This window comes from Hemitrygon akajei, chromosome 8 (genome assembly GCF_048418815.1).
Source record: "Hemitrygon akajei chromosome 8, sHemAka1.3, whole genome shotgun sequence".
NCBI lineage: Eukaryota > Metazoa > Chordata > Chondrichthyes > Myliobatiformes > Dasyatidae > Hemitrygon > Hemitrygon akajei.
The window spans coordinates 69636750-69661666 of record NC_133131.1 but is presented as its reverse complement, the minus strand read 5'-3'; the positions used below and the strand labels follow the sequence as shown (position 1 = coordinate 69661666).

At 43.8% G+C, this 24917-nt stretch overlaps 1 protein-coding gene across 11 annotated transcripts in view; it reads right to left on the bottom strand.

Annotated features, from left to right (window-relative positions):
- Positions 1-24917, bottom strand: part of LOC140731963 (transcriptional enhancer factor TEF-5-like) — a 295063-nt gene that overhangs the window by 197154 nt on the left and 72992 nt on the right. The window contains exon 1 of one of the 11 annotated variants that reach the window (XM_073053981.1): positions 3536-3596. The exons of 9 other annotated variants lie outside the window; for them this stretch is intronic. The gene's annotated coding sequence lies outside the window, so the exon portion shown is untranslated. Of the gene's footprint in view, positions 1-3535; positions 3597-24917 lie in introns of those variants that run through there. One more of the 11 variants, XM_073053983.1, reaches the window with a different exon arrangement.

Here is a 24917-nt window from a genome sequence, read left to right as displayed (position 1 = left end):
TTTTAGTTCTAAAAGTTCCTGCATTGCGTTCACAATATCAGCACTGCTCATTCTGGCTGGTACGGTTGAAGCAGTTAAACTGCTAAGCAAACTGTATGCTTTTCCACCTATTACATTCAGCAACATTGGTGCCTGCTTCTCATTGGCTATTTCACTCACTTCAGAATACTGCTCAATTTGTTCAGTATATATCATTCAGTTATTTGCTGTGCAGTCGAACACGTCTACCTTTCCAATACAGCCAGTCATTTCTGCTTGCTTATTTATTGTTGTTATCACCTGGTATTCATCGTTTATGAATCCATATATTTCATATGTCTTCTGCCTTTTTAAAAAAGAACTCAACCATCATTTTCTCCTTCTAAAGAAACAAGTGTAGCTGCGTCAGGTTCATTTTAAAACTTCCTCATTACTTCTGTAATGATTTGTAACTCCAGAAACTAATTGAAAGGAGAACACAGGAGCAGGGGCTAACGTTCCTACTTTGCTTTACTTTAGTGAGGCGCACATATATGATGTACACTGTTCACGTATTCTACATACAACCTGCATTTAATTATGTGAACATCAAATGATGCTCAATCAAAAAATACATTCACAATATCACTGACATATTAAATACACAACAGTACTCAGCAGGTCAGATAGTGTCTGTGGGGCGAGTTTTAAGTCGCAAAGGGTGGGAGGTTGGAGGGAAATGGGCACGCCTGTGATAGAGAGCTGGTGAAGTGTACAGGTGGCGACAGAAAAGAAGAAAGAAACTGAGACAGAAAGGTACGATCATTTCTGTGGAGAGGAGAAAAGGCAGGTTATCTGGAATCGCTAAATTCAGTATCAGTGCCCGAGGGTTTTAATGTCCTTAACCAAGAGAGGTGGAGTTCCTCTAACTTGCAGTCGGCACCACTGGAACAACACAAGAGACTGAAGTCAAGATGGAGAATTAAAGTAGTAAGATACTAATAGCCTGGAGTCAATTTTGAGGACTGAATGAAGGTGTTCTGCACAGCACCCGTAGTTGAGTTCTTCAGTGCCAAGGAGGTCACATTGTGCACATCAAATGCAGCACAACAGATTGCAAGTGATGCTTGAAATCTAACACACTGGCAAGTTGCTTGTGTTGTTAATCCAGTGATGCTGACAGTAACCAGTCCAGTCGTGATCTTTTGCTATTATACAAGATTTCAGCATCATGCATCAGCCACAGATCTCCCACCTCCAGATCAGAAGGTCATGGGTCCAAATCCCAATTCAGCTGTAGCAGACAAGGAGGTCACAATGCACCATGCCCATTCCAGTAGATCAGGGGTTCACAGCCTGGGTCACACAGACCCCTCAGTTCATGGCATTAAAAAAAACATTGGGAACCCCTGTGGTGAATGCAAGGGTTCTAATTAGATTATTTTAAAATGAGTCCTCCACATTACAAAAGTGGACTACATTTCTAAAATCAGTCAAGTGTTCTGGGACTGATTCTTCCCAAGTGTGACCATTAGATGCAGGAGTGAAGGAAATCTCCTGCCTCTCCATCTGACAGTGGCTGTACATGCAATTTCTCCAAAGCTGTCTGTTCACCAGACTCTCTCACACTGGCTGGCATGACAGGCACGATTCTCCCGCCATCCCCATCATGGTTAACCAGGTCAACTAGATGGCAACCAAGTCAAAGGAGACAGGATGGGACCACAGATCAGCTGTTGAATGAATGTCAATAGGTGCACTAGAAGCTACAGATCACACACGATCGGCAGCTAAACCAGAAGGTGGGCAGCACTGGTTAATGACCACAGTTGCTCTTGACATCCCAACCAAGAACAGGTACAGCTTGAAGCAACTTTAGTGCGCAACTCCAAAAGCAAGAAGTCCTTCCACTGCAGCCCCATCCTGCCTGCTGGCTCAGGAGGTCACAATCCAACGCGCACAGCGCAGTGCAGAACATCTGCAGACAGCCAGAACAAATCAACTGCTTGCTTTGCTCAGCTGCCGCGTACACGTTGGCTGCCATGTTCGCCCACATTACTGTAGTGATTAGACAAACACGCAGCTAATTCCCGGTTACCTTGGCAAACTAAAACAAACTGTGAGACAGGTTTGGCAAGCAGCAATCGTGCCACAAAGCCTCCAGATGGAGAAGGACAAGACAACGTGGTTATCACTTCTCAGCGCTAGAACAAGCAGGAGCGTCAGCACCTTGACAGGCAAACAGTCTGCTGTTCCCATACAAGGTCTCCCTTCCTGATGTACTATAAGGTGCTCAAGTTCTTTAGCAGAGTTTTCAACAAAAACTGACACTGTGCAGAAGCAGGGGTGAGGACCAAACAGCACTGAATGAGCAGTCAACAACAAACTCTGCACAAAATGCTACACAATCCCACAACCAACAAATCAAATCAAACTTTGAAGATCCATTTGACTCTCTCTTATGATATTTCACTTGAGTTCGCGCCTTCTTCCTGTGACTATGTGGCTTTCCTCCACATGCCCTGGTTTCCTCCCACATCCCAAAGGCGTGTGGGTTAGAAGGTTAACTGGCTGAGAGGTAGAATCTGGTTTGGTGGTGGGAGTTGAGAATGTGGGAATAAAAAGAATGGGATTAGTGTAGGATTGATGTTAAAGGGTGCTTGAAGGTTAGTAGAAACTTGATGGGCCAAAGGGCTTGTTTAGAACACAGAAGAATATGGCTGTGCAGGGAACCCTTACTATTTCTATTGAAAGCGCTGATGCCCGCAGCTCCATCATATTCACACAATAAGCGAAATAACACAGCACCATCCGTCACACATTCCCATTACATTCTGAATTCAGTGATTATGCAATGACCTCACATCGAGTGCAGTCACATCACTGGAAGACACAGAACCAGGAACCACATTCAGCCAGGACCAACAGGGTGAGCTTTCTGGTTTCCCACAGACGGACACCTCAAACAGATTCAATACCGTCACAACTGGACCTGGGCCCAGAAAAGAAAGCTGCCCCTCTGCGAATCTGTGTGGACAGAGCCCGTGGGGGGAAGATGAATCAATGCAGAACTCCACTTAGCACAGGTTGGACGCGGCTGCGAGGGAGCTGACCTGGGATGCCTTGGCATTGGGAGGAAAAGTCAAACTTGCAGCACTAACATCAATTATCTTAATGACAACTAGGGAAAAAATCTCTCACATCGAACCAGCTCTGCTTCTTAGCTTAGCACGTTCACTCAGAAAAACCAAGAACAAATTCCGTCTCACCCTCTTATTTGGAATCTGACACATTACTGCAGAGCTTGACAACGCAAGCTAGCTAAGATACTGGTACACAATAAAACTGAAGCTGAAGATTATTACAGAGATATGCATGGGTTGCAAATTAACCATCAGGTTCCTCTGAAACAAAGTGGGTTCCTTTCCCAATGTCTAGTACAATCTGTCCAAGCACTGCTCCCTGCTCAAGACAGATTAATGGTTTTAGACCACATATGTCATGACTCCCCTTCGGTCTACCTGCATGCACCCATGTGACACTCAGTCCATGCATCCCACTCCTGCCCAGACCAAACCTTTGCAGAGTCGAATGACCCTTTCAGTTGACAACTTCTCACCAGCTCCATGGTTCCCCACTTGAAGCTCTCTCTCTCTCTCTCTCTCCCTCCCCTCTGCATTGTTGGAGGGAGGGGTGTGCAAGGCAGGACCAAAGACTGGACAAATCAACAACCCCCTGCAGGACTGCCTCGAAGGGCAAATTATTAAATAGGTAAGGACTGGGTGAGGGGCGGATATCCACCTGTCGTAAATCCATTCAAAGTCAGCGGAAAGCCTAAACAGAAACAACAGAAACCCGATTAAACTGCCTCCCTGTTTCACCCCCATGAATCCACAGGACATGGAATCTTCCCAGGGGTCACCGATTGGGGTCAGGCTCGGCGCATTCACCAGGAATGTAGCGTGTGTGTATTTGAAGGTGTCGACTGCCAAAATAGTCATCCATTTATAAAATGTCAGCTTGTGAACTTGGAGGCCTCTGCCGATTGGTTGGGAGTGACCTAATGGTTTATAAATACAACCTGATTTCCACCATCCCCCACCCAAACAAATATTGTACCCATCTCAGTTTCTGCAAATAGATAACAAACAGCAGCTTCATCGCAAGCCTGCGTGGCCTTGGCATTCTCCTCACATGGTTGCTGTATTCGTTCACCCAACATCATCACAGCCGGTAGCGCCCATGCCTCTCAACTCCATAGACCTGGCTTCAACCTGACCTCCGCTGCTGTCAGCGTGGAGTTTGCACGTTCTCTCTGTGAATGGATGGTTACTACTACCATTCGCTCCGGTTGCCCTCCACATCTCAAAACGGCCACCAATTGACCCAAGTTTGTAGAGGATGGTTAAAATCATGGGGGGGGGGGGGAAGAAGAGTACAGGGCTGAGGGGGGAGTAGAGTAGGCTGGGCCAGCATGAAGTCAGTGGGCTGAAGGACCTCTATTCCCTGCTGTATCTCTTCATGGTTCTATTTTAGCAGAGACTGAACATTTTGGCAATTAGTAATTTGATTTATTATGGTCACGTGCCGAGATACAGTGAAAGGCTTTGTTTTGCTCGCTGTCTGGACAAACCATTCCAAACACAAGTACCTTCAGGCAGTACAAAAGGAAGAACAGTAACAGACTGCAGAGTAGTATTACAGTTACAGAGAAAGTGCAGTGAGGTGGGCAGATACAATGTGATATCCGTGACATGGTGGACTGGGAGGAGGGGGTCAAGACTCAGGTGTTTGGTTCAGGAGTCCAGAGTTCACTTCCATCATGCAAGAGCTCTGTTCAGGAGTTTTATATTAGCCTGATAGAAACTGTTCTTGAGCATAGTGGTATGGTTTTCTAAACTTCTGCACACTCCTCCCCATTGAAGGAGGTGAAGTGAGAATGACTGAGGTGGGTGGGGTCTTTTATGATGTTGGGTGCTTTCCCAAAGCACCGTAAATTGTGGACGAAAGGTTAGCCGAGGAAAGGGTGGCTTTCATGCTAGATTGGGCTGTGTTCATGACTCTTCACTCTTTCTTGCCGTCTTGAGCAGAGCAGTTGCTATACAAAGCTTTTATAAATACATGCAGGATGCTTTCTATGGTGCATCTGTAAAAATTGATGAGGGTCATGGGGGAGTTGCCAAATTTCTTCAGCCTTCTGGAGAATGTAGAGGTTTTTAACTCTGCTATCTCGTTGACCATTATTTACTTCCATTTTACTTTTCTTTAAAATCAGCATACGAGCAATGTTACAAAGCCAGCATTTATTTGCCCATCTCAAATTGTCCCTCAGTTTCTGGCCATTTGACAGCACATCAGGACAGTGGTCACAAATTATGTCAGTAAGGTTGGCAGATTTCCTGTCTAAAGGATAGTGTAGGTTATTGTTACCAAAGCTGGTTTCAAGTTCCAGGATATCAGCTAAATTCTAAAACTTCAGCTGCCATGATGAGATTTCAACTAAAGTCCATGCCCCCACATTGGCAGTAACCAAAATTTAAAAAATGAAAAAATCTGCAACAAACCCTGTCTCTTGCAAATTTCTAAATGGTAATAGTGAGCACATTAACTGGTTAAATCACCGCCAGATTTGGGGATTCCACCATGCAAGATCGAAACAGGCTGCAGAGGGTCCACTCCCTCACTGGGACAACTCTCCCCACCAATGAGAACACCCTCAGGAGGCAATGCCTCAAAGAAAAAAGATGCCATGCATCAGAGAGGAGCTACAGGACCCTGAAGACCCACACTCAACATTTCAAGAAAAGCTTCTTCCCCTCAGCCATCAGATTTCTCAATGGTCAATGAACAACACACACACACACAACCTCGTTATTCATCTTTTGCAATATTTTGTTTTATAAATTATAGTAATTTTTATGTCTTGTACTGTACTGCTGCCACAAAACAATACACCTCATTGATAATATACCTGATTTTGAGGCAGGTCAGTCAGCAACCGTGGAAAGAGAATTTGAGTTAAAGATTTCAATCTGAAGATCCTTGATTTTCAACACGGGACATTAATTTTTGTTTCTTTCCATAGCCTCTGCCTCGCCTGCTGAGGGTTTCCAGTCTTCTGTGAATTTATTAATCTAGATGAGCAATCTAATCATTTAACCCCTACACCACCATCTGTCCATCAAAGACTCATGCAGCATTCAGTGGGGCAGCTCAGGAGTATTGTGGTCAGCACAACACTTTACGTTACCAGCAACCTGGGTTCAGTTCCGGCCGCAGCCTGTAAGGAGTTTGTACGTTCCCCCGTGACTGCATGGGTTTCCTCCCACTGTCTAAAGATGCACCGACCGGTTGGTAGGTTAATCGGTCATTGTAAATTGTCCCACGGTTAGGCTAGGATTAAATCAGGGAACTGCTAGGTGACACAGCTGGAAGGGCCAGAAGGGCCTATTCCACACTGTATCTCAACAAATAAATATATAAAAACCTGGTGCATCTAGAAAGTAATGCCTCTGTAAAAGAAAATCTAGTCACTAAGCACAAGACCACTTGTACATGTTCTGTGACCACAGCTGTACGAGCAAGATATCAGGACTGTACAACACACACAGTTTAATCATGAAATTGAGCCAGGACTGAACAAGATATGAACCACAGGTTAAACACACTTCAATATAGTTGAAAGAGAGAGTGAGTGAGAGAGAAAACAAATAGTCATATACAGTGGGTTCCAGTTAATTGGGACACATGGGGACCAGTACAGTTTGGCCCAGTTAAGTGGCTGTCCCAATTAGCAAAAGATTCATAAAAATAGTTACAAAGTTTTAAAAAAAACTGAGGAACACATTATGTATTTAAATTAAGAGCAAAACAAATTAGAACACTGTCAATATTATTACAGTACTATAAAACTGTGTATTAGTTCCTAATAGTTATCAACAGAGGAATTCATCCAGTGTATGCAATGAACAAAATCAGTGCAGATAATGAACTGTCTTCACACAATGCTGTCAATGATTGCATCCTTCAAATCTTCATTTTCATTGTAACATTCAAGATGATTGTTGATACCTTCATAGTTTCTAAATTGTTGAAGTAGTGAAATTGTTTCAGTTTCACTCCTAACCATTTCTGGCATCTCCAAGCCCGAATGCTCAAAACCGGAGTGAGCAAAACAGTTCTGAATTGTCTTTCTACTGATTTCTCGCTATGTGATAAAAGTCACAGTTCTTTGAGCAGAAACACATGCAACTGATGCCATTTAAAAACTTTTTGCTTTAAGTATGGTGCAGTGTCTAACACAAGTGCGCGGACTGTTGCTGATTAGAACCTGTTTGTCAAGTCTCCTGTCCCAATTAAGCGGCTCAGTGTCCCAAATAAACGGATGGAATCCGGCAGTTTTCTTCATTTGTTTTTGTTCTTTAAGAGTTGTCCCAAATAAGTGGCTGCGCCCATCGACCGATAGCCCAATTATCCAGGATGTAGTGTATATTTAATTATCATAACCCTATCTCTGGTACGAACACTTGGGCATTTCAGGGTCAGGACAGTGCCTGTTCGACAAAGAATAAAAGCACAGGATGTATTAATAGTACTCCCTTTGTGAACTGAAATAGATAGCTACACTGTCAGCACATTCTTGTGAAGATGGACCTAAGAAATATTTAGCAAAATGAAACTGGATGCAAACTGATAACCTTAGCTTTATTTTTGCATAAACCACGAAGACAAGGAATTAAGACCGCTTGATAGCAGGTTTCTTTTTTTAAGTGTTACGTGATTGAAAATAAATTTAATCCACAGTACATTTTTGAGATAATTCCACCTTCCTTAGTATGTAACGAAATCATTTGAAGGGTTCCAGGCGTCAGCACAGAGGCCAGTTATGTGTTAGGTTTACCCAATAAAGGGGTAGACTTTGAGAAGAATTTTAAATTACAGGCTTGCCAACAGAATGACTGTAAGGTGTTCGACGTTCCATATCACACATTGGTGAAAAGTGAAAACAGCATATTTAATTTCACACAGAAAACCATTACGAGCCTCTGTGAAATATCTCACAGGCCAAACTGGGCTCTCTTACTACATTTTCGACAATCAGCAAGGCTTCCACAAACAGCCATTAGTCTCTCCTGAGAATAATCCCCTCTTAGAAGAAAAGGTATCCCCCCCAAAATATTTTTAAAAACTTAACTTTCCTATACTCTCCTCACACTCTGGTAGAGGAAATGAAGTAGAGAAACTAAGCGTGCAACAGGTGTTGAGGACTACAAGCATTTGACTTAATTGGCTTCATTGAGCAGATTATCCAGTGCCTCTCAGAGTCCAACCCTACGCCCCTTTAGGAGAGGTGGAAATGGGCAAGGCTGGCCACAGGGCTCTGGTGAGGCTGTGTCGGCCGATTCCCCTGTACAGTGGATGCAACAGATTGAAGAAGCATTGATGATCTCCAACCATACCGTCTACTTCAGAGGACGAAGCTCCGCCGGGAGCTGAAAGAACAAGTTAGTAAGTAAAATTGTGAGGTTTTTGCTGGATTTTATGAGCTACGTTGCTGAAGTTTGAGTCTGTTCTGAGTACAGTATCGATGCAAGGTACCCAACAAGACAAGAGGCAGACCCATGGTGCAAACTGTCTATGTGTTTACTGGTAGTGAGCAGCTGACGTCAACCGTGGCCCTCAGAGTTAGGACATGGCAAGATTAGGTCCACTGGAGCAGAGACAAAGAGGCAATCTCCATCCACCCAGCAAGCTTCTGTAAATTTCTCCTGCACCAACCTCACAGCCAACAGAGAAACAACATTGTCCTTTCACACTCGATGGTGGCCGGCTAGAAATGCAGAGAAAATTAAAATCTTTTCTTTTCAAGGTCTTGCCATTATTGTGCAAATTTCATAAGACCAAAGCTTGACCAACCCTGTAAGATTTGCTGCGTCTCTTGAATCTGCATCAATTCATAAACAACCCTGTCCTGGATTTCCACACGCTAACAGATCGATTCCAATAAACCTTCCCAAACACCAACCCTTACTTCTTTAATTTTTTTTCTGAACTGCTTGGACAAACAGAGAAGGTGATTGTGGAGGGTGTGGAGACTGGCCACTCTACTGAAAGAGGAGGACAGCTACGACTTGTGGGCCTCTACTTCAGTCCGTGACGGGGTGTAGGAGCGAGAGCAACACTACGACAAACTGCTCCGAAAGATCCAGACGTCAACACCCCTGAATGTGCTGACTTAGCAACCGACTTTGCCAAACACAAATGGATGTCTAGACAGACGAAGGTTTTCTCAGTATGTTTTATGCCAATTGTAGGTGACTTTTCAACAAAAAAAAGTAAACATTTGAGGCCATATCTTGGTGTATTATATAGGGGTGTGGGCGTGAATAATTGAAGCCTTTCAGCTGCAGCAGGTTTCACCATAACCCCATCTACTTATCCTTGGCTCGCACGTTGTTTTTCCTCAGCGACGAGCCAAGCCACGCATCTGACCAGGTTGGGCACTGATTTTCAGCGGCCCAGCTGGTAAATCACAAGAGGAAGACCTGCCCTCTGGCTCAGCCAGGGAGAAGTTATAGGAAGGTTCACCAAAAAAATTCAGGTCCATCTCAAAAGACAGGATCACCAAAAAGATGTTGGATCACCAATAATCTCTTGTAGACTGGAATGGTGCTTCCAAGGCAGGTTTTGCAGAAGCACGGAAAGTGACGATGAAAGTTATGATCAGTTCATTGTCCTGTCTGTCTCAGGCAGGCACAGGATGCCTGCTGGGGGTAAAGCCCCGTAGGTAGAACAATCCATGTCATCATGTGGTTTTAACCACTTCTTTCTACCCTCTTCAACCTTTCATATAACACTCACAACTGTATGACAACAGTTATTGGCTCCTTTTGCACTTCCTCTAGCAAATGGTAAATAGTCAGAGTCATACAGCACAGAAACCCATTCACAATGGACAACTTGTCTACCTGAGCTCGTCTCATTTGCTGCATTAGGCCGACACCCCTCTAAACCTTTCCGTGTAACTGTTCAAGCGTCTTTTAAATATAACTGTACCCATCAACCACATCTGATCGCCAGTTGATATTCAAATCATTTTTCATTTCCAAAGTAAAACACAATGTGAACCACCTTCAACCGCTACAGACTCTACATTGCTTTTCTGAGATGAACAGCTCACAGTCTGGAGTTCTGTTCCTAATAGGTGTGCCCCTCTACAGAGGAATCTATGTAAGCAAACCTGTGCAACCTTGTGCACCAATTAATTCGAGGCCAAAGCAGAACCTAGCCTACTACACGTCGACACCAGTAAAACCACATACCTTGCTGAACTAAATAGGGGTATCAAAAGCAATCGGGCACAGGCTTAAGGAGGAAGGAAGGAGATTTAAAGGCACTCTGTGGGACATTATAAGCAGAGAGTGAATGACATCTGGAATGTGCTGCCAGAGGTGATGGTGAAATAGGAGGTAGACACAATTAAGGAAGGCATTAAAGGATTTGGACCTGCAATGGGCTAGGCTGTCATGATGTGGTGGGACAAAGACCCATTTCTGTACTTCACAACTCATGAGTACATTGTCAGCATCTCCTCCCACTCTTCCATCAGCCACTTTAATGCCCTTTCTCCAAAACTGATTTTTTCTTCTAAAATAAGAATCACCTTCAAAGCACATTTTGAAAATAACTTGCATTTCCAAGCACCCTATTTTTTGTTTTGATACAATTTTTGCATTAATTATGTTTTAAATTTATAGATTTTTCTATCTTTGCACTATACTGCTGATGTAAAACAAATGCACCTCATTGGTCAGTGATAATCAATCTAATTTTACTCTATTCTGCAGTTCAAACAGCAGTAACATACGATATTGTGAACAAACTCTTTGGTCATAGCCTGTTTCCTGGATCTTGGTTGGGAGGCCGTCAAGCTCGTCACAACCACTAGCAGCTGGTTTCCATTTATGGGAGTGACCTTCACTGACATCCAGGCAAAGTTTGACCCAATGAGGTCCAGGGAATCTCTTCACAGGCCAAAATTATGCTGGAGACAGAGAAAAATCATTGCTGTTTTTAAAGGATAATCATCTCCGTCCCAGTACATTACTGTATGAGCTTTTCATGAGTGCCTGGTATTTCATTAAAGGCCTCTAGTCCAACAGAGAGTCAGAGGTAGGGACAACCATGGTGGCAGCTAAAGACCCAGTTGCAAGTCTATCTCCTCAAATAGCAAAGCAGTAGCAAGACCAGGAAGGCATCCAAACGTGGGATCCAAAGTAATTAATTCACGTGATCACATAGCCAAACCCCAGTAGAGAAAGTGGAACCAGTTTTGCTCATCATTCACCGAGAACCAGATTGTCAACATAAGGGCTTCCTTTGACTAGAAATCCAGCAGTATCATTCACAGAAATGCCCTGGTTACTACAGCTCCCATGCAACCAGGTTCAGGAACAGAAATCACTCCTCAACCATCGGGCTGCTGAATAATTCACCCACCATAACACTGACTTGGTCACAGAGCACAACCTATGGACTCACTTTTAAGGACTCTACAACTCATGTTCTCAGTATAGTTGGTTTTTTTTGAATTTTCACATTGACTGCTTTTCGTGTGGTTTTCCACTGACTCTATCGTACTTTATTCTACCGTGAATGCCCGCTGGCGCCAAAACCGTATCCATCTCTGCCGTTCCTTTGGGTTCAGCAGATGCATGGAGAGGAGGAGCTTGCTACATGGGCAACAGCTCGCTCTCCCTATCGTACTGCCCAGGCTTGTGTATCGAGAGAGCTGGGACGCAACATTCATGGTTGACCCCGGCCAACAGAGAGAGGCCTCCGATGTGTGGACATTTTGCACATACTTTGATAATAAATTTATTTTGAACATCTACTAATACAGTACCTTGAAAAATTATTCAGGCCCCACAACTATTTTCCCATTTTACTCTCATTTTTTAATTAAAATATCTGGTTTCTCTCATACTTTAACTAAAATATATGATTTCTTTGAGCTAATCTATAAAACACTGTGCATCATGTCAAATCAAAAGAAACATTCCATAACCTGTCCACAATTTAGTAAAAATTAGAAACCAAAATTGTGAGGCTGAAAAAGTATTCGTCCCTTTGGAAATTACGCTCCTCAGGTGAAATACTGTCTATTACCTTACCAACACACTCAAGTTGTTGATGCAGCTAATTGGAGCATCACCAAAATAAATACTCCCTCTCTAAAGTTCAGCAGTATGGTAGATGTTTGATAGACCAAACCAAAATGAAGACAAAAGAGCATTCAACGTATGTCAGGGAAATGATAATAAAGAAGCACAAATCTGAGGAAGGGTACAAGACCACCTCACAGGCACTGAACATACCTCAGCGCTCAGTGCAGTCCATCGTGAAAAAGATACAAAACTACAGCCACACTACCTAGGTTAGACCACCCCTCTACAGAATATTCTTGCCTGTAAAGACTTTGCCAAGCGTCTCTTAGAAGATACTGTAAAGTTGTGGAAGAAGGTCTTGGGATCGGATGAGACTAAAGTGGATCTTTTTGGCCTCAAAACTAAGCGGAATGTGGCGTAAATCTAATACTGCCCATCAGCCAGTATTGTAAAATCTGGTGGAGGTAGCATCATGCTATGGGGATGCTTTTCAACAGTAGCAACTGGAAATCTGGTCAGGATTGATGGGAAGATTAATGCTGCTAAATACAGAGAGATCCTGGATTTTTTTTTTAAACTGCTAGCTTCCGCCAGAAAGCTTAAATCGAGGAGGAAATTCATCTTTCGGCAGGACAACCTAAAGCACAACCACAGAGTGGCTTCAAATGAAGATAATCGATGTCCTTGAGTGGCCTAGTCCAAGTTCTGACTTTAACCCAATTGAACATCTGTGTCAAGACCTCAAGATTGCTGTCTACCACTGGTCTCCAACTAACCTGGCACCGCTTGAGCAATTTTGCAAGAGGAATGGATAGATCTTGCTCCATCAAGTTGTCGTGCAAAGCCAACAGAGACTTATCCAAAAAGACTAATAGTTGTGAGAGGTGGTTCAGCTAGGTACTGAGCAAAAGGGAGATGGATTCTTTTGAACTGCTGATATTTCAGCTTCTGAAATTTTAGTTTTTCATGCTTTACAATTTTCCCTGTTTTTTGGGGGGCTCTCCTGTGGGGGGGGAGAAAGGAACAAGTGATTCACAAATAAAAATGCTCAGTGTAATCGATCAAAATCCCTGGCTGTAATGCTCTTTTATGTGAACAAAGGGCTGGAAGCTGAATACTTTTACAAGGCACTCTATTCCAGTGCTGAAATGCCTTAACTGGGCGGAAATGGAGAGAATGCTTCCATCAGTCGGAGAGCCTAGAATCCAAAGCACAGACACAGAATGACGTTCTTTACGAACCGAATGAGGCGGAATTTCTTCAGCCAGAGGACAGTGAACCTCAGAACTGATTGCCACCGAGAGCCAAGGAGAGCAAGTCACTGAATGCATTTAAGGCAGAGATTGATAGGCCCTCATTGGTAAGGGGGTTACGGGAAGACTGTGAGAGAATGGGGCTGAGAAAAAGATCAGCCAGGGCCGCAGAAGACTCGATAGGTCAAATGACCCAACTCTGATCCTACGTCATTTTTATGCAATGCATCCTCTCCTGAGTCCCCCAGAGGGAACTGCCACGCTGGTGTTAAAATAATGCACCGATCTCCTTGTGGCTTCAGACGTGCTTAAACCAGCAATTGCAGCAGCATAGAAGATCAAGAATAAAGCCAAGTGCCTGATTGCCAGTCTCTTCACCAGCTTGAACACCCAATCTCCATCCTCAGCCTTCGGCTGTAATGGCCATCATAGTAACTCAGCAGGGCTTCTTTGGGCCCTGAAGGCCATCAGCCTCATGAGTATACCTTCAGCTCTATGTTCTCCTTCAAGTCACATGCTGCTCTAACTTAAAGGCCTATTGCTTTAATTTCACTGCAATAAATTTCCACCTTAACTGCACTTTTGGGAGCAAATTCACCGCAGGACTCGAGGTTCAAAAAGGCGGTTCACCGCCAGCTTCTCAAGGGATGGGCAAGAAATGCCCTCCCTGCCAAGCACGTCTGAGGAGTACCTGTTGATACAGTTTAATTGGAATCGAGACTGATGGAAAATAAAATGGGCGGACAAGGCCGGGCTCAGCTCAGAAGCCCCACAGCAGTCACTTTCTCAGGTCAGAAGAGCTGAAAAATCCCTTGGGTGCCGAGATTCAGTGGGAACGTGCTACAGTACAAGTCTGTACCTCATGGAGGGGTGGGGCAATGTGGAAAATATAACAGTCCAGTGTGCAGCTGGGGTTATTCTTGGCATCTGCCAACCCTTCTGGTTGCAACTTATATTTATACAACTTTTTAAAATTTACGCTCCTACATTTCTAACCTCTTTTCCATGCTCCCTGTTCTCCGATTTCTGATATCCAAATGAACTTCTTCACTTTGGCTAGCTTTTGCAATCATTTTCCTTCTCCAGAAGGAAAGTAAAAATCCGTCTAGAGCAGCCACGAGATAAAAGGCTCATAAGCAAGATGCCAACAGAGAACAGGTGAGTGACTGTACTGAGTGAGGTAGCGCAGGTGTTCTCTTTCAGAGCTGTTACACTGTCAACTCACCCCAAAATGACCCAAAGCTCAGAGCATAAAGAGAATCTGCAGATGCTGGAAACCTTGAGCAACACACACAAAATGCTAGAGGAACTCAGCAGGCCAGGCAGCGTCTATTGTGGGAAATAACTAAAGTTTTGGACCAAGACCCTTCATCAAGCCCAAAACATCAACTGTTTATTCCCCTCAATAGCTGCTGACTGAGGTGCTGAGTTTCTCCAGCATTTTATGAACCTTTCAGAAAACACAGCCCAGTGTGTAAATTTATGGGACTTCCCATTGGGGCACATAACCCAGACCTCAATGCTTATGATGCTGCCTTGGGAGAACAAGCTGATGTTGCTTAGCTTTATCTTGACAATGCACTTCTCCATTTTTGTGGTGACAATGTGTTTAGTATCTTTCCAGTGCCTCTGGAGGTAACCACCATGAGGAGTCCAGATCTCTAACTACAAGAGCACGGGCTTTGAACTCTTGCCGTTTCACAATTGAGCAAAGGTTATATTGGCACACTGAACTCAATGATAGATTTTCATAACCTTATTGCACTAAGGTTCCTTAAGGTTTTTGCAGCTGGGGGGTGGTAATGCGGACAAACTCCCACTACCTATTAAATGTTCCTGATGGTGTATGCCTCAAACAGTCTCCAGCAGAACTGTTTCTACTGACAGAAGGGGCAAAGGTAGGGGGGGGGGGTTACCTGTGCCTTAAAACTAATTGCTTTGGGCTCATCAGCCATGGTCGGCAGCTCATCTAGAAGCAGGAAAACTCGGATCTCAAACATCCGCGGCCTTGCGGCTATACCTACTCATGGTGAAGGCTTCGGGAGTAAACCCTGAGGGAAAAATCTGGAGCTGGAGTCCCGAAGGCAGTCCTACATTGAGTTCAACGCCGCCAGACAATTCCTGTGACGCTGCTGATACCAAACTTTTTTGGTCTCTGCTGTTCCTTTGGGTTCATCAGATGTGAGGAGCAGGGGAGCCTGCTACATGGGCAACAACTTGCTCTCCATATCGTACTGCCCAGGCTTGCGTATCTAGACAGCTGGGACTGAACATCCACGGTCGACCCTGACTGACGGAGGCCTCAGACATTGCACTATAATCCTGATGATACAAGTGGCTGTAACAAAATACTTACTCTGAGGAGAGCTTCATGACGTCCCGCCAACATCCTTGTGCCTTCCCCCCCCCCCCACTCCCGGAAAGGAAAAGGCCAAGAGGTGACTTGAGAAAAAAAGAGCACTTCAGAGAGTAGAGAGGAGATGTTCCATCAGCAGGGGATTTCAAAACCACGAGCAGCTGGGATTTAAGAGTACGAGTGCAAGGTTCCCTAAAAGCGACACTGCAGGTGGACACGGAGGTGAAGGCCGCTTGTGGGCACACTGGTCTTCAGTAGTCAGGCTACTGAGTATCAAAGCTGGGGAGAGACTGAGGAATACCGTTTGGGTGCCACGGTAGCGTAGCTGTCAGTGCAACGCTGCTACAGCTTGGGACGTTAAGAGTTCAATTCCAACATCATCTGCATGGAGTCTGTATGTCCTCCCCGTGGAATGTGAGGGTTTCTGCAGGTTCTCCCACAGTCCAAGTATGCACCAGATATACACACACAGAAATAAAACTAACTAAATACATACCACGTTTTGTTTTGGTCTCTCTGATAGAGGATAGATGCCATTCCAGTTCAAACTTTACTGTCGTTCAACCCTACACACGTATACCGTCAAACAAGACAACGTTCCCCCGGACCAAGGTGCACAACACAGTACGTGTGACTCACATACGTAGCACAAAGTAATGTTACCACAAGTAAATTAGCAAGTAATAAGGTGCACATTTGATACACACAAGAAAGTAAATAATACAACGCTACTGGCGCTTCATAGGTGACGGGGTGGTGACAGGGAGTTCAGTCGTCTCACGGCCTGGGGGACGACGCTGTTTCCCATCCTAACAGGCCTTGTCCTAATGCTACCGTACCTCCCTCCTGATGGTAGGGGGTCAAAGACACTTAGATGTATGGCAGGGATCACTGACGATGCCACGTGCCCTGCGTAAGCAGTGGTCTCGATAAATATCTCTAATGGGATCCTCTCCGCAATCCCAACAATCACTTGTTCATTGTAGGGAGTGACGGTCAGATGCCCTGCAATTCCTGTGCCAGTGATGCAGCTGGTTAGGACACTCTCAATGGTGTTCCTATGAAAAAAACAGGGAGGTGAGGGAAGCCTCAATCTCTCCAGGAGGAGTGTTGTGTATTCAATATTTCTGTCAGGAGAGGCATAGACAGGCTGAATGTGCAGTTTTGTTTTGAAGAATGCAGAACCGAGAACTAAGGAGTGTCGATTTGAGTGAGAGGGAAGCTATCTGGTAGGAACCTGAGGGGCAGATTTTCCCCCAGGGGAAATGGCCAATAACAACATTTGAAAGGTAATTGGACAGGAACAGTACATGGACAGAAAAGGCTGAAAAGGATATGGGCAGACACGAAAACACAGGATGGTCAGCTTAGATGGTCAGTGTGGTCTGCACTTTATGACGCAAAAACTGTAACTCACACTGAATCATTAAACCTAGCTGGAGGTGAACGGTTGGAATTTGCTACCAGATAACGCATTTGTGAATCACTGACATCCTTGAGGAATTGGTTCAATATGGCAGAGAGCAAGGAACCGTAGGCAGGGTAGGGGCAAAGAGCGGCCAGAAGTAGTTCACCACAGACACAGCTAGGCCAGCAGGCTGTGAAAATCAAACAGCATCAGGAACAACACGCCCAGGATGTCAAATCCACAAGCCTTCAAGCTCAGCTGGCATCCTCCCCAAAATGTGCGAGCCAGAGGAAGCCCTTGGTTACTCTCCACACCCCTGCAACCAGCAAGGTTAGGCTCACAATCTAGCCACCAGGAGCACTTCCTGCCCTTGAAGAAAGGCCTGAGTGTACATACTTGAAAATTCTCTCAGATTTTCTTCTCCGGGTAACTGAAATTGGTCAGCAGAGAAGGTAAGTGCCCTGCCCACCCTATCAAGCCTTCCAAAGAGCACTTCAACTAGTCCCATTCCCCTGCTTCTGGCATCACCTCATGTCTCCCGCCCCACTCCCTGATCTCTTTCCTTTTGAACATGACAGTGAAATCAATTTCCATTTAGGACGTGCAGTCTAGATCACAAGACACCAACACATAATGAATGTCACATCTGGATCCTTTGCTGTGTAATCTAATGATCTACCTTCACATGAAAACAAATTGCTCTTTGTTCACAATTATAGCGCCTGCTGAACGACCACTGTGAGCTGTGAGTGCTCCCTGGCCGTTCTCCAGGTGTGTGCATTAGTGGATTAAAGATCAAGGCCACTTCGTCCCCAACAGGGGCCACTGAAAGAATTTGGAACCAGAATGTGGACCTGATTGGTTTCCACGACTGTGTGCATTGGTTTGACTGAAGTGCTTGTGAATTGCTCTCTGTGTAAAAGCAGATACATTCTCCTGAAAAGAAGTTGAACATCAATTACAAGATTCAGGGGAGTGCATGGTTTCCAAAGAATCCTTATTCGAGATTAGGAAAATGAATGTCGACACTTTCAGATCTGGAATTGATAAATCTTTCAGAGTGCATCTTGAATGGTTACATCCACAGGATTAATATTCAACGTCAATTTTAAACACTAAAGACAAAAAGATTCAAGACAAAAAAGAACAATGCTCTGAATGCAAGTGTGAATTTAAATGTTTACTTAAGCAGACTTCTTTGTAAATTTGTTTACTGTCTATTTGTCAACTGTTAGAGCACCTGATGTAGACAAATTTTCATTACTTTTAAACATTATATAATTTTGGCTCTTTGGCCTTAGCACCAATTAGCAATTAACACCAATTGAGTTTTAAGTGCCAGTTTCCAAATGTTTATTAACAAGACCATAGTAAATGAAAGGCACATCTGAGGATAAGTCTCTCCACCAATGGAGGACTCCTTCAAAAAGGAGCCTCACCACCTCTTCACATTACTATCATCAGGGCAAACACTCAGTGCTTGAGGAACAGCTTCTTCCCCCGGCATCAGATTTACAAACGGTCCTCGTTATTCTTCTTTTGCACCATTTAGCTATTGTAACTTAAGAGTAAATTTTTATGCCTTGCACTGTACTGCTGTCACAAGTTTCACGACGTACGTCAGTGAGAATAAAACCGGATTCTGAAGGAACCAATCAAATACACAATAACATCTGTGACAAGCTCTTTCGTAAAGTTTTTCAAATAAGCAACCAAAATTGGTCTTCAGTGTGCACTGAAAACTCAGGTCTATATTCTTCTTCAGTTCAGCAAGATATTCTACCCAAGTTCACCACAGCATTTCCAAATAAAATCTGACCTCAAAATACAAGAGTAATGGGACAAGACACCAAAAAGCAAGGCCAATGCTCAAAGTACACGTACGTCACCACATACAACGTGAGGGTTCATTGCCTTGTGGGCATACTCAATAAACCCATTATAGAATAATAACCATAACAGAATCAAACAGAAAGACAACACCAACCTGGGCAGTCAACCAATGTGCAAAAAAAAACTACAAACTGTGCAAATGCAAAAAGAAGCAAATAATACTAATAAATAAATAAGCAATACATACCAAAAACATGAGATGAAGAGTCCTTGAAAGTGAGTCTGTAGGTTGTGAGAACAGTTCAATGATGGGGTGTGAAGTTGAGAGAAGTTATCCCCTTTGGTTCAAGAGCCTAATGGTTGAGGGGTAATAATTATTCCTGCAGTTCCAAGTGGGAGAGCCAAAAGAGACACTTAAAATGAAGAAAGGGAGGTAGACAGAGATCTGGAGAGCTGAGTCCAGAGTCAATGTCTTGGAATCAAAACTAGGAAAAGGTTAAAAGTTTAGAATTTTGAACATAGCTGTCTCAGAGGGTGACAATACAGGTGACATAATGAAAGATAAGTGTTTGAATGAATAGTTGCTTAACTAGGAGCCAATATTGGTTTAGAAGTGTAAGGGTATAAAACAGGGTTTGCTGTGCAAGGACAAAGGCAAGAGAGTTCAACGAGTTCAGGTTCACAAAGAGGAAAATTAGGAAGAGCAGCCCGGAGTTTAGCCAGGGTAATCAAGTCTAGAGGCGACACACGCAAGGGCGAGGGTTTGAGTAGGTGAGAAAAGCAGGGGTGGATTCTGATGAAGGGGAGAATGTGCATTTGTACTGGGATAATGGCATGCACCTGAACCTTGAATTGAAATCAATCATGACACCACGGTTGCTCAGTTACCAGGGAGAGGGGTGGAGTCAAGACAAAGGAACAATGACAAAGATGTTCTCCAAAAGAAATCTCCGCTCATTCAGTGACAGACAGGTGGTCTGAAATCAAAAGGGGGCAGAGACTGGGAACCTTCAGTGAACGTGGAAGTTAATCAGAAACAAAAGAAAATCTGCAGATGCTGGAAATGCAAGCATCACTCTCAAAATGCTGGAAGATCTCAGCAGGCCAGGTAGCATCTACGGAAAAGAGTAGACAGCTGACATTTTGGGCAGAGACCCTTCATCAGGACTGGAGAAAAAAGATGATTAGTCAGAGCAAGAAGCTGGGGGGAGGGGAGGGAGAAGTATAAGGTGATAGATGAAACCGAAAGCGGAGAGGGGTGAAGTAAAGGGCAGGGAAGTTGTTCGGTGAAAGAGACAAGGGCTGGAGAAGGAGGAATCTGATAGGAGAGGACAGAAAGCCATGGAAGAAAGGGAAGGGGGAGGAGCACCAGAGGGAGGTGATGGGCAGGAAAGTAGATAAGGTGAGAGGGGGAAATGGTGAAGGAGGGGTGGGGGGCTATTATCTGAAGTGCAAGAAATCGACTTTAAGGCCATCAGGTTGGAGGCTACTCAGATGGAATATAACGTGTTGCTGCTCCAGCTTGAGTGTGGCCTCATCGAAATTAATGGATGTTTTCAGAAGATGTTGCTGACAGGTAGCAGGATAGTTGGGAAATGTTGAGGGGTCCAGGCGTTGCAGGGGAAGGATAGGTCCTAAGGAGACTTCAGACACAGTCAAGCATTGATAGGAAAAGTGTGATATGTGAAATCCAGGCTATGATTGTGTGCATTCAAGCAACAGTGGAGGGTGCTGCTGTCAGAGACAGCATGTGGGGTTTTTCCAAGAACTTCACTGTAAGTGAATATGTTGGACATAAAATTCTTTCCAAACTGTTTTACACACCACCTCTAAACATTGCACACAACAATGAAATTCCACTGGGCCCCATACATCATGAGCAGTGCCACAAGGGGTCAACTAGCCAACAAATCATGGATAACGTGCAAGGCAGGAAGCATCCAGGCAGACTAGGTTGTCATTGAGTTTCAGGGAAATTACAATGGCACTATGTATTTCAAGTTCAAGTTCATGGTTACCTGTCTGTACATACATACAACCAAACGAAACAACATTCCTCTAGCTTGTACACCTGCAAAACATATCACACTCAGCACATAAAAACAAAATATTAATAAAATACAATTCAAAAATACATGTAAACAGCTCACTGTCCTCAGTCGTGAAAAGACCTCAGTGGTGGCAGGGTACTCATTAAAAGTAGACTTTGATGATATGGGGTACCTGATTTGATGATATGAGGTACCTGGTTTGATGATATGGGGTACCTGATTGAATCCTGAACTTGAATGCAGAATTTGCGCATTTCCCTGCGACTTTATGGCTATCCTCTGGATGCTCCAGATTTCCCCCATATTCCAAAGATTGGTTTATTGCCTACATTAAAAAGCCCCCAATGTAGTTCAGAGAATTAAAAGAGAGAGAGAGAGAATAGATCACTGGAAATAAGTGAACAAAAGTGACAGAGAGAGAAAGAAGTGGGAGAGATGGGCAGCAGACTGACCGAAGATCCGGACAGGGAAGAAACTGGATGGATGGATAGATGGATAAGATAGATAGATACTTTATTGATCCCAAAGGAAATTACAGTGTCACAGTAGCATTGCAAGTGCACAGATATACAAATATTAGAAGAGAAGAAAGAAAAAAAGATTACCTTAAAAATAAGATGTACAAGATTTACCATTCAAAGATAACAAGATGTACAAGATTTCCAAGATCACACTGATCGATGCAATGCTCCTCAGACAGGATGAAGAGGTCAATACTCCCCAATGCCATTAGGCTTTACAATTCAACCGCCAGGACTTAAGAACTTTTTAAAAGCTATTATTAATGCTTTTTGAGATAGTGATTTAGATGCATATCATATTTTTTTACTGAGTTAAGTATTGTATGTAATTAGTTTTGCTACAATAAGTGTATGGGACATTGGAAAAAAGTTGAATTTCCCCATGGGGATGAATAAAGTATCTATCTATCTATCATCTATCTATCTAAGATGGTTTTCCAAGAACTACCGTTATGTTATACAGTAATGGGTGCATATTCACACCATTCAGATAAGAGTGATGGTACCATTGCTCAGTATTGCACTTGTAATAAACAGACCTCTGATAAACAGAAGTTAATAACAATATAACAGGAGGGGGTCATCACTTCCCCGGCTATAGGTTGATTCGTTATAGAGCCTAATGGCTGAGGTTAAGAATGACCTCATATAGCGCTCGTTGGAGCAGTGCAGTTGTCTTAGTCTATTACTAAAAATGCTCCTCTGTTCAGCCAAGGTGGCATGTAGAGGGTGAGAAACATTGTCCAGAATTGTTAGGATTTTCCAGAGGGTTCTTTGTTCTACCACAGCCTCCAGTGTGTCCAGTTTGACTCCTATAACAGAGCCAGCCTTTCTAATCAATTTACTGAGCCTGTTGGCATCACCCGTGTTGATGCCATTGCCCCAACCCACCACCGCATAGAAGATTGTACTGGCGACAACAGACTGGACCTCCACGGTAGTCATTTCTGGATTGCTGTCTGTACCACGTGCCAGTGAGGGTAGAAACAGGATGATTTGGCAGATAAATACGTGGCTGAGAAGCTGCTGCAGGAGGTTGGGCTTCAGGTTCTTGGATCACTGAGATCGCCTCTGGGGGAGGTATGACCTGTACAAAAAGGATGGGTTGCACCTGAACCCGAGGGGGACCAATATTCTTGTAGGCAGATTTGTTAGAACTGTTGGGAAGTGTTTAAACTAATTTGGCAAGGGGTGGGAACAGGAGTGAAGGGACTCAGTATAGGATGGATGGTAAAAAAGCAAAGATAGCATGCAGTCAGACTGTCAGGAGGGGCAAGCAGATGATAGGACATGATTGCAGCCAGCAGGGTGAGTACCAGTGCATTAGGGATGCAGTGTAGTATCTCAATGCATGGAGTATAAGAAATAAGGTGGATGATCTTGTTGTATTATTACAGATTGTCAGGTATGATGTTGTGGCCATCACTAAATCGTAGCTGAAGGATGGTTGTAGTTGGGAGCTGAATGTCCAGGGTTACACAATGCATCAGAGGGATAGGAAGGTAGGCAAAGTGGGTGGCGTGGTTCTGCTGGTAATGGCAGCAAATCAGTAGAAAGATGTGACATACAAATCAGAAGATTTTGAATCTTTGTGGGTTGCGTTAAGAAACTGCAAGGGTAAAAGGACCAGATGGCAGTTAGATACAGGCCTCCAAACAGTAGATGGGATATGGACTACAGATTACAATGGGAAATAGAAGAGGCTGGTCAAAAGGACAATGTTATGATAGTTGTGGGAGATTTTAACAAGCTGGTAGATTGGGAAAATCAGGTTGGTAATGGATCTTAAAAGAGTGAATTTATTGAATGTCTACGAGATGCGCTTTAGATCAGTTTGCCGATGAGCCTACTAAAGGATTCGCTATACTGGATTGGGTGTTAGCAAACGATATCAAGGTAGATAGAAAAAGGCTATTTCTAGTATATAAAAAATAAAAGAGAAATCAGAATGGATATAGGACCGCTAGAAAATGAGGCCGGAGGGAAAAAAAATAACGGGGGACAAGGAAATGACAGATGAACTAAATGAGTATTTTGATTCAGTCTTCACTGTGGAAGACACTAGCAGAGTGCCTGGTGTTGAAGGGTGTGAGGGAAGAGAAGTGAGTGCAGTTACTGTTACAAGCAAGAAGATGCTCAAAAAGCTGAAAGACCTAAGTCAGATGAATTGCACTCTAGGGTTCTGAACAAGGTAGCAGCAGAGATTGTGGAGACATTAGTAAAGATCCTCCAAGAGCCATTGGACTCTGGCATGGTTCTGGAGAAATGGAAAATTGCAAATGTCACTCCACTGTTTAAGAAAGGAGGGAGGCAGCAGAAAGGAAATTATAGACCAGTTAGCCTGATCTCAGTGGTTGGAAAGATGTTGGAGTCAATTGTTAAGGATGAGGTTATGGAGGACTTGGTGACACAGGACAAGACAGGACAGAGTCAGCATGGTTTCTTTGTATTAAATGTAGGATAGATAAAGGGGTTGCAGAGGATGTTGTATATTTGGATTTTCAGAAGACCTTTGACAAAAGGTGCCACATACAAGTCTGCTTACCAAGTTAAGAGCCCATGGTATTACAGGAAAGTTACGAACATGGTTAGAGCACTGGCTGATTGGAAGGAGGCAGTGAGTGGGAATGAAAGGATCCCTTTCTGGCTGGCTGCCAGCCACTGATGTTGTTTTGCAGGGGTCGGTGCTGGGACCACTTTTTTAATGCTACATATAAATGATTTAGATGATGTAATAGATGGCTTTGCTGCCAAGTTTGCTGATGATATGAAGATTGGTAGAGCGCATGGAGTGTTGGTGAAACAGAAAGGCTACAGAAGGACTTAGACAGATTAGGAGAATGGGCAGATTAGAAGTAGCAAATGAAATACAATGTTGGAAAATACATGGTCATGCACTTTGGCAGAAGAAATAAATATGCAGACCATTTTCTAAACTTGGAGAAAATCCAAAAGTCTGAGATGCAAAGGGACTTGGGAATCCTTGTGCAGAACAGCCTAAAGGTCAACTTGCAGGTTGAGTCAGTGGTGAGGAAAGTGCATGCAATGTTAGCATTTATTTCAAGAGGCCTAGAATACAAGAGCAGGGATGTGATGCTGAGGCCTTATAAGGCACTGGTGAGTACTCTGAACAGATCTGGGCTTCTTATAGAAAACAAAATGTGCTGGCATTGCAGAGGATTCAGAGGAGATTCACAAGAATGATTCTGGGAATGAAAGGGTTATCCATATGTGGAAATTTTGATGCCTGTGGGCCTGTACTCGCTGGAATTTAGAAGGGTGAGAACCTTTTGAATGTTGAAAGGCCTAGACAGAGTAGATGTGGAAAGGATGTTTCCCAGGGTGGGGGGATTTTAGGACAAAAGGGCAC